General features: G+C 41.9%; 1 pseudogene; it reads left to right on the forward strand.

Annotated features, from left to right (window-relative positions):
- Nucleotides 1-851: 851 nt before the first annotated feature.
- On the forward strand, nucleotides 852-2,064 carry LOC147445729 (glutathione S-transferase U20 pseudogene; annotated as a pseudogene).
- The last annotated feature ends 8,304 nt before the right edge of the window (nucleotides 2,065-10,368 follow it).

Raw genomic sequence — 10,368 nt, forward strand, 5'->3', positions numbered from 1 at the left:
TACTTCAAGAAGTACGCACGCCCTCCGTAAGCTAGGGTAAGTGCAATTGCAAGATAGGGTAGAGAGACGAGAGAGAGAGAGAGAGAGAGAGAGAGAGAGAGAGAGAGAGAGAGAGAGAGAGAGAGAGAGAGAGAGAGAGAGAGAGAGAGAGAGAGAGAGAGAGAGAGAGAGAGAGAGAGATATCGCACCCTTGATTTCGACCTGAATTTTGGTACTTGGAAAAAGCAATCCTCCAAGTACTTAAGAAAAGTCAAAGGAGAGAAATCCTACTAAGGTAGGAACTTCCCAGGGAGAAAACAAGTGGAAAATCAAGGTGCATGTGCGACAACCATTGAAGCCAGTGCTAAAAAAAAAACTTTATTCCAAAAACTTGGAAAACCTGCATATGGGAAATATTAGAGGTAAATTGACTATATTTGAAGGTTTTTAGACTAAACTTCTCTAAATTTTGTGGATTTTCTCACCCACAAATGCAAAATTTAGCGGTAAATCTCCAAATATGTATGAGAGATTATACTAAACTTCGGTTTTTTTTACCATTGTTTGAAGGCATTCAAGTCTCTCTCTCTCTCTCTCTCTCTCTCTCTCTCTCTCTCTCTCTCTCTCTCTCTCTCTCTGTGGGCTGCTCCTCCCCTAGCTCTACTGCCACGTGGCATCTGCTTTTGCAACTCAAGACCCTTCTCCACGTGCGTTCGGATACGTCCTAGGCTCGAATCTTGTGCGATTGCATCGATAGAAGCATTGTGTGTGTGTGTGTGTGTGTGTGTGTGTGTGTGTGTGTGAGAGAGAGAGAGAGAGAGAGAGAGAGAGAGAGAGAGAGAGAGAGAGAGAGAGAGAGAGAGAGAGAGATCATGTCTCTATTGGAAAAGAAGAGCACGCTGCTCTTAGAGTCCAACCCTGTGCATAAGAAGGTGCCCGTGCTCATCCACAATGGCAAGCCCATCTGTGAATCCCTTATCATTTTGCAGTACATGGATGAAACCTGGCCTTCACATGACAACAAGGGGTTCCTTCCACTGGATCCTTACGAACGTGCCCTCGGTTACTTCTGGGCCGATTATGCTGACAAAAAGGTAGATTGTTGCTCAAATGTACATGCAGTGAAGAGGGTCCCAAGTAGTTTGAATATTCCAATGTCTGATGTCTAGTGTGCTTGTATTGATTGCGTGATGAATTTTTGTGCGAGTAGTGCAACAATGCGAGTTACTGGTCTGTCGTATGAGGATCATAGGGCTTGCTAGACGAGATCTTTGTATTGCAGCTTGGCTTTGTAACTAAAGCATGGACTATTTTTGGGGTTAGTGTTTACATGCAATATCATACTTGGCTCTCATCATGCTCCTCTTGTAACGCAAAATTTGGGTGGCTTAGCTTGTAGAGCCACTTACCCTAGCAATGAAGGAGATGGCTGATGTGGAGGAGAGACTAGAGAGAAGGGTAAATGAGATGGAGACTTGAGTGTGGATAAGGAGATGCACAAAGAACTAAACTTTCAAGGGGGGTGGATATGGAGAGCATATGGATAGAGCTTGAGAATGGGGATAACAATGAAACTAGAGCTTGGAATGGAATGGATGGAAGAGGAAAGCATGCAGACATGCAACAAACCATTGTAGATCTAGTTCCTGCAAATGCTTCCTATTCAATGGCTAGGCTAGGCTGGCAATTGGTCATTGGATAGGCTTGGTCTTTTGGAGTTTTTGTGTGTCCCCTTAGAAAAGGAGCTTTTAGTCATGTTGACATTGCATGTTTGATTTTATTGTTGGCTGTGGATTGTAGTAACTGTTAGATAATGAGTACGTTGAGGGAATGCGTTGGAGCTATGCATAGTTATTCTCCAAACGAGTTGTTTATGTAAGGATTGATCCTACACAGATTCGTGAAGCATTTGTTCTTATTTGGGAAAATGCGGAGGGAGAATTGGTGGAGCAAGGTAGGAAGATTACGAACGAATGCATGGCAACACTCGACAAAGCTTTGAGAGATGTTTTTAGAGGTGGACCGTATTTTGGAGGCGAGAACATAAACTTGGTAGACATCACCTTGGCCTCTTGGCTGGGCTAGTTTGAGAGCATTGAGATCTCTTGCTAGCTGTACATGCGGGTGCTCAGGGAGGAGGAGAGATTTTTGGCCTCTTGTTCATTGTGAAGCCTTGCGCTAGAGTGTGGTCCACCAGGACCTCAAGGAGCTGTAAGATCTCACTTCAAGGCGATGAGCACAATCGCCTGAGATAGAATCCTTGGAGGTGGAAGGATGGCGTGCTTGGTTTCCAGCTATTTGTGCATCTCAGATGTGCAGAGAGATAGAGAGCCCCTATTTTCCCACTGCATGTTCTTAATTAGAAAGGAAACATTAAGATGGATATCAATGACTTTTTTTTTGCAAAAAATCACAAATGTAACTGACAAAATAGTTTTTAAATTTCCAACTTGAGTATCCATGTTTCTCTCATACCTCTACTGCTTTGAATTCCTCGCTTAACCTAAATTGATTTTCGAACTAAACAGATGTTCTATTTTGATCAAAAAGAATTACAAGTTCTTAATATGAGGGTAAAAAATGCAGAACCTATAGAGGCTTAAAGACATGCTATGGAGGCCACATAACGCCATAAAGTCTTAGTACACTTCAATCAACTTGTTTAAATTTTATACACATCTAGACTACCATAATTTCTAGTTTCCATCATATGCTATGGCTAAAAATAACCGGTCCTACCTTCCTACGTAGATACCAAGATAAATTTGACATTAAATGTGGTTGTATTGTATCTGGCTAACCAATTTTCTCAAGAAGTAATTCTGATGGAGCGTCAAAGTGCTTCTAAATTTCAAAACTCCACTATAAGGGCATGGTCACATGGGGCATAGTAATCTGTAATTCTGACAGGTAACTATGCTCGTGTCATGGTCACGCGAAGTTTAGTAACTTGTCCGGTCAAACTAATAGGCCCATGCTTTTGCAACTATGTCAGGGAGGACTTTAAATGAACTTGGTTGCTTGGTAGCTTTTGGAAACTTTTGCAGCAAGAAGCAGCTTTTGTAGAGACATGGACGAATTTACTTTCCTTGTGCGCTCATCTAGGTCCAGTTTACCTGCAAATTTTGAAAATGTTGTACCTTGCTAGCATGATGCTGGGACCGTTTCACCTCAATTTACCGGTGATCTACACAAATTCATCTTTGCATGACCATGATGCGAGGCATAGTTGCGTGCAAATGCTAGTGAAGAAGCATAGTTGGCTTAGTAGCGTATAACTAATAGTTATGCATTGCGTGACCACTACCTAACCACTAGCTCTCATACTCCCCCCCTCAGCTCCGCCCGGCGCCACCTCTCAAATTGCTTCTATCTACTGCCTAACACCCCTACTCATCCCCAATTTTCAAATACCCTCAGCCCCTCCTTGTACACCCCAGGCTCGGCCATCGACCTTTTAATAGCAATTATCATCTTCACCCAAAGGCATGCCGAAGCTTAGAGATCTCGTCCAGCGGTGGACAATAACAAACCGTATGAGTCCACACAGGTTGGTCATAGTCCTCTCTCTCTCTCTCTCTCTCTCTCTCTCTCTCTCTCTCTCTCTCTCCCATCAATTGGACTACTCCCCATGAAAGTGTATGTGCTCAGCCCATCTTGCCATGTAACCTTGAGGGTCAGCTACAAGGGTATAGAGATGTATGGAAAAGTGAAGATCAATAAATCTCACCCAGACACAGCTATCGCGCGCAAGAGGAAAGCATGAGAGAGAGAGAGGGAGAGAGAGGTCCATGCGTGAGGATTTCCGAAAAGACAAACACAAATTTGTCCTGTGTGAGAAGTGAGGTCATATTTTTTTCTGCTCTCTCTCTCTACTATGCAGAGTGGAAGCTTAATCAAGTTGCGAGGGTTGACATAGGGAGTATGAGTGGAGAATAATGGAGGTAGGTTAGGGATGGAAGGTGTAAGACAAAGCAGTCCAAAGTGAGAAGGAGCTGCTAGGTAGAAGATGGCTCTCGCACAGCCTTGCACGAATGGACTCCATCTCATTTTCCTTCCACCTGCAAGATTTCAAAAGAAATAACTGAAAAATTAGTACGTTTCTTGGGGAGTAGGAAGAGGTACCAGCTCAGGGAAAATAAAAAACCCTTAAGAATCTCAGGCAATACCTTCTTGGAGCAATCGAAAGGGAAACTTGGTACGTGCAGCCAATGATGGACACGGGTAGGTGAAATCCTCCAAGGCAGAGGGAGTGGAAGCGACCCAAGACACAGAGAGCAAAAGCGGGCTCGTCGCAGTGGTAGGGCCGGGGGTTGTTTCGGTTTAAACAATTGACGCCCAAGAAGCAGCGTGGGCCACTTATCTGGATGGTGTAGAGCACCATGCCTTTGATTTTTTTGTTGCGAGATTGTGAGATGTTGCGAGGGTTCGAAGTAGGTTTCTTAGGGAGTAGTAGATAAGAGAGAAAAATAAATTAAAAAAAAAAAAAAAACTCCCCAAAGGATCTGCGCCGGCGCAAATCCTTTAGAGAGTTTTTGTTTTTTGTAAAACACTCTCTTTCTCTCTTACTTATGGCTCTACTTTTCTCTTATAACATGGAATCTCAATAGATTCCAATTTCAAACTAATGTTTCTTAAAAGCCAACACTCGAGGTCAAGAGCATAGGGCGACGAATAGTCAGCTGACTGCCATGGGTGGGTCGGGTCTGCGTCGGCGTAGATCCTTTAGACAGTTTTTGTTTTTTGTAAAACACTCTCTTTCTCTCTTACTTATGGCTCTACTTTTCTCTTATAACATGGAATCTCAATAGATTCCAACTGCCATGGGTGGGTCAGGAGCTCGGCAACCAGCAGGTGATGGAAAGGCGCAATCCATCCCCTACTCTTTCTCCCCAAATTCCACTTAATCCAGTAGCTCAAAAAAGATTAGGGACACCTACTATATATGATCTTTTAAAAAAACAAAAACTCCCCAAAGGATCTGCGCCAGCACAGATCCTTTAGAGAGGTTTTTATTTTCAAAGGGAAAATTACCAAAATACCCCTCTAATTTGTGGAAATTCCCAAAATACCCCTCAAATTTCAAAAATTCCCAAAATGTCTTTGTATCTATTTTGGCTGGATCTTTCAAGATTTCCTAGTCTTTATCCCTTTTTGACAATTGAGATCTTTTTTGAGTGCTTAGAATATATTTTGTCACAAATTACCTTGCAAAACAGGACAATTATGTCAAAAAGTAATGAAGCAAATCATCTCCAAAGCCTACATAACCAACTCATATTCTAGTTTTAGCATCTTGTATTAATATACAACTAGTCTTCTTATGAAAAGCTACAAAAAAACTTTCATCTTAAGAGAAATTTAATCTCACAACTAGGGGTATTTTGGGAATTTTTGAAATTTAAGAGGTATTTTGGAAATTTCCCCAAACTAGAGGGGTATTTTGGTAATTTTCCCCTTTTTTAAACTCTCTCTCTCTCTCACTCTCTCTCTCTACATACCTGCTTCCTTATTATATTAGGGCGAATCTACGGGGATTCCTTCCCAAGGTTAAGCTTCTTGTTTTAGTTTTGTGCCCAAAATTAAGCCATGGGATTTGAACTCACTCGATATCCACAAATGACCACTCAGATTCTCTGAAACCAACCGAACACTGACCTCTGCTTGCTGAGACAATCACCCTCTATATAAATATATATAAAGGTGCATTCCCCCCCCCCCCCTCCCTTTCGCGATTGGCTTGGTGACGAAGCAGAGCATGCAATCACATGTGCTTGTGCTTGTAGCTTGCCCTTGCCTTTTCTTCATCGTGGTGCATCCTTATCTTTTCTATTTTTGTTTAAGAGGAGAGCATCTCATAGAGATGCTCCGCCAATTTCTTTTTGTAAAAATGTAGGCACATACTTGCTACATTAGCTCAAATCTCACGAGATTGTGCCCGCACTCTTCATTCAAGAAGGACAACACACTTTCCTCAAAACCCCTCTTCATTGAGGTTGAACCTCAAACCTGCAAGATCCAATCGCATCAACTCCCCAAAACCGCTCTACTAGAAAGTGTCTGTTGTCATAGAGGCGACACAGAAGCAAGAAAAAAAGTATTTTCTGATTGTGTACTGCTCGCATGCTTGATGATCCCCCTACCCCCCAACCCACAATCCTCGTCGATCGCCACCCCGACTTCTCTCCCTTGCATCATGCGACATCTGGCAAGTCACTTTACTCTCCAATGACACTTTCCTTTTAAATTAAAGCCAAATCTCCGTTGATTCTTACTAAACTAGCGAGTCCAAAATTAGAACCACATACTTGAATAGGATTTTTCAACCAAAAAAAAAGCTTCCAAAGAGTTTTCAAAAACAAAAGCCTACCCTACTCACTTATGCATTTGGTAGTCTACCTAAGGCAGTCCACCCCATCAACATTGGTATCCCTTGCTCCCGAGAGAGAGAGAGAGAGAGAGAGAGAGAGAGAGAGAGAGAGAGAGAGAGAGAGAGAGAGAGAGAGAGAGAGAGAGAATGGCTCCCTTTTTCCACTGTCACATTCTTTAGCTCTCTACAGGTGGCTTCATCATCACCTTGATTTATATGGATGTAGAATTGTCACTAGGATCACATGTTGTTGTTGGTTAGATGCATATGTGGATAGGGAGATAAAGAGAGGCACGATCAAGATCTACTAGTTTTGTGAGAGGGTTGGAGGACAGACCATTTCAATTCACTGGTTCTAGTTTGAGGATCAAGATATTATGGGTTATTTTTTTCAAACTCTAGTTTGATTTATTCCTCTTTATTTTTTCCTCCCTCCTTAAGCACAAACAAAGGCACCTTCCCTCTTAATCATCAACACCATCTACAAAAGGCCTAAAAATTGCATCTACCAAAAAGAGCCTAAAGCTTCTGCGCATGTCAACTTCTCAATTTTGGGAGAAGCCTTCAAGATAACACCACGATAGCAAGAGAGAGAGAGAGAGAGAGAGAGAGAGAGAGAGAGAGAGAGGTAGTGAGACAAACATGAAGTAGTGGAGGCAACGCAAACTTCTTTTCCATTTGATGATTAATTTTTCTTTTGGGATCTATGTAGATTCCTCATAAAAGCTAAATAAAACTCAGTGAGGATACTGATATTGGTCAACAAATAGGACAAAATTGGTACAATTTCAATTTACAACACCCTAAAATATTTACGATGGTCAACTACTAAGGTTTCTCCATGAGCAAAGAGTTGAAAAATACTAGGGCCTACTATAATCAAGCAAATAGTTGAAAAGTACGCCAATACAGTGGAGAAGGGGGGGGGGGGGGCAAGGGCTTCCTGCAAGGTCGAGCCCTAATGCATGGGAAGGCATGCAGACAGCATGTTAGCAATGTTAGACCAATGTTTGGGAAAATTGATCTTTACAAATTTACAAAGTTCCTTTGGGCAATAGAAAAGCTACGAGGTTTCTTTTACTCGATAGAAAAAAACACAAGAAAAAACAAGCTCAAAAGTTATCCAATGTCAAGCTTGCTAGCACATACACCTTGCTTAGCATAGCCATTCTTAAATTTAACCACCATCTTTAGGAGGTCTAGGGACAATTTATTTACTCTCTTGAGTGAAGAAATTGGTGGCCTACAAGAACTCTTAGCTATGTGTGTTTTGATAAAGTTCCTCTCATTAACTCGCTTGATTTTATCATCGCTCGAAAAAGTTTGCTTGGAGTTTGGGATTCCTCGTAAGTTTTGTAGATAAAATACCTTCTAGCATTCTTTCATCTTCCACTTTTTGGTTCTCTTGGGAACCTACTTCTTTCAAACCTAGGCAAGAGGTCTCTTGGTTGTTTGGCTTAAACCTTACCCCCATGACTTCAATGGAAGACTCCTCTTCAGTAATGCTACCGCTACTTTCTCCTTCGGAAGTGCTATCGGTCCAGCCTTCCTCCATTTCACTTTGAGATGATTCTTCATGGAGCTCCTCTTGGCGTTGCTCCTTCATGTCAAAGACAACCTTCTTATGATTGTCATTCTTGCAAATTAGCTTTCCACTCTCCCAATCCTGCAAAGCTCGCATTTTCATTAGCCATGGTCTTCCTAGGATAAATGGGTAACCATTTCCTTTGGTAGACATGACATAGAAATACACTGCCTTCTTAATGCCAAAGGCCTCCACAAAAACATTTTTCCAAATGCCTACGCACCTAGCCTTTCTATTGTTTTCCATTTTCACTTTGACTTCAGGTGTCTCATGGATGTGCATGCCTAGTCTTTGCATGATTCCCTCTGTCGTGATGCAAATTTGTGCACCCCCATCCACTAGACCTTTCCTAACCAATCTTCCTTTGATGTAACAATCTAGCACCGTTGTAATATCCTCATTCATTTCAGCTTGTGAAATTTTTACAACAGGCACTCTCTCTTTTACCTTTCTCCTAGTGCTAACTGCCTTTGTTAAATCCCTCCTAACTTGTGGGCATAATTGAAGAAACTCATGCCATGAGATATCAGGACCCTTACCTCTCATGTATTCCAACAAGTTGTATGGGGCCATACCACATCCAAGAGGGAAGTCTTGGAGGTTGATACGACGTCGAGTCCTCTTGGTTTCCTTGGTCTCTTTTGCCTTGTTTTCTCGTCCATGATCACTTTGTGACGTGACTCCTTCTTTCTCCTTCCCTTTTCCACGGCCACGCTTAATGCCATTTGCTTCCATGTCAACTTTTTTTGAATTTTTCACCTCTACCACATGCACATTGGGTCTGGCAAAGGTGGAACTCCTTCCACTCCTTGTGGAGGTGGTCTTGCTCCATTTGTTCTTTGTAGAAGCCTTGGTTGTTGACCAGTTCCTTCACCTGCATTCATCACTGGGTAATTCAAGTTAGGTCTCCCTGGCTCCCCACACAGCCAAGGACAATTATACATCCCATGTCCAGACTCTCCGCAATTCCAACATTGCAAGACTCTCCTAGGTCGTGGATCTCGCTCTTCAGACTTCTTTGCTTGTCCCTTTGGACCTACAACTTGTGCAAGGTGAATTGACAAGCTGCTTAAAGATTCATTTAACTTCTCAATCACTTCCGCCGTTACCTCAGGAAGCTCCCTAGATGTTGATGCTTGTGACTTACATTTGGGTCTAAGACCTTCTATTGGAACCTCTCCCCTTAGGCACTTGAGTTTTCTATATTTCTCAGCAGCTCTAGTTTCAGCTGCATCAAAGGTAGCAGGTACACCCGCCTCAACTTTTATCTTAAGTTTAGGAAAGAGTCCGGCTATGAACCTCTCCTTCTTTAGGTACTCTGCACCATCACCAGGGTTAGCAACATTTCTCACCCATACAGCCCAAAGACGTAGAAACTCTTTCTTGTACAAGTAGTAGTCATCTAGGTCTTTTTGCTTATGAGAAACAATGTCTTGCCATAGCTTTTGAGTGTTTTGGGGATCAAAGAAGTATCTCTTGAAATGATTCACAACTTCCGTGTAATTCCCTTTAACTTCCTCAGGCAACGAGTCAAACCAAGTGCTAGCATCTTTCATAAGGACCACTTCAAACATCTCTACGCGTTCTTAATCAATTACTATTCTCTTGATACGACAAGACATCTTGAAATTTGCTAAAAATAATTATGCATCCTCTCCAAGCTCTCCAAAGAAAAGAGGATATCCAGACATTTGGCGTTGGGCCTCCATTGAATCAGTTCTAAGGTGACAACATGTTTTTTTTTTTTTTTTTTTTAAAGATTTACACAGTAATATTTTCTAAATTGCAATCTATTCTTCAACAAAATAAAAATATTCACATCAAAAGACCTATGATAATCAATAAGAGGCATGATGACAGGGTTTGGTGATGCAAGAATTTCTCCTACTCTTTGGGCACCAAACATGAACACCATACGTTGTTGAAAGTGGATCTTCCTATTAATTGCAACGTTTATTCTAATGTGTGGAGTGAAATGGAAGGGGAAAACCTCTATTCCTGGGCCATTATCCATGGTCTATGCATGACCTAATGCTTAAAACAAAACAAAAATATAGACGTCCAAACTAAGGTCGTACCTAATGAGAGGAAAAATAAAGGGATTTACTGATGCATTTAGCTTTTGCCAACCTAAGGGGACCTAAAATTCTACGAATTGCAACTTAGTACTAACAATTATATGTACCTTTTGCCTTGCAATCGGAATGAAAGGATCATAAAAATTCTCGTGATTCATGCAAACTACTTGACTATTCTAAAGATTGATCCTACACAAAAACATACACAAGTTGGTTCCTCCATGGGGGCACCAATTTGAGGCGGTCCGGGGCGGGCAACAAGAAGAGTGGCCTCTAAGCACCCTTGTAGGCTCCTGTGCTGCTCAATTGCGTTGGGGTTGGAAAAAAAAACAAACACACACACAAACCCGCAACCT

Source organism: Adiantum capillus-veneris, chromosome 12 (assembly GCF_014529385.1).
Source record: "Adiantum capillus-veneris isolate H3 chromosome 12, ASM1452938v2, whole genome shotgun sequence".
Lineage (NCBI taxonomy): Eukaryota > Viridiplantae > Streptophyta > Polypodiopsida > Polypodiales > Pteridaceae > Adiantum > Adiantum capillus-veneris.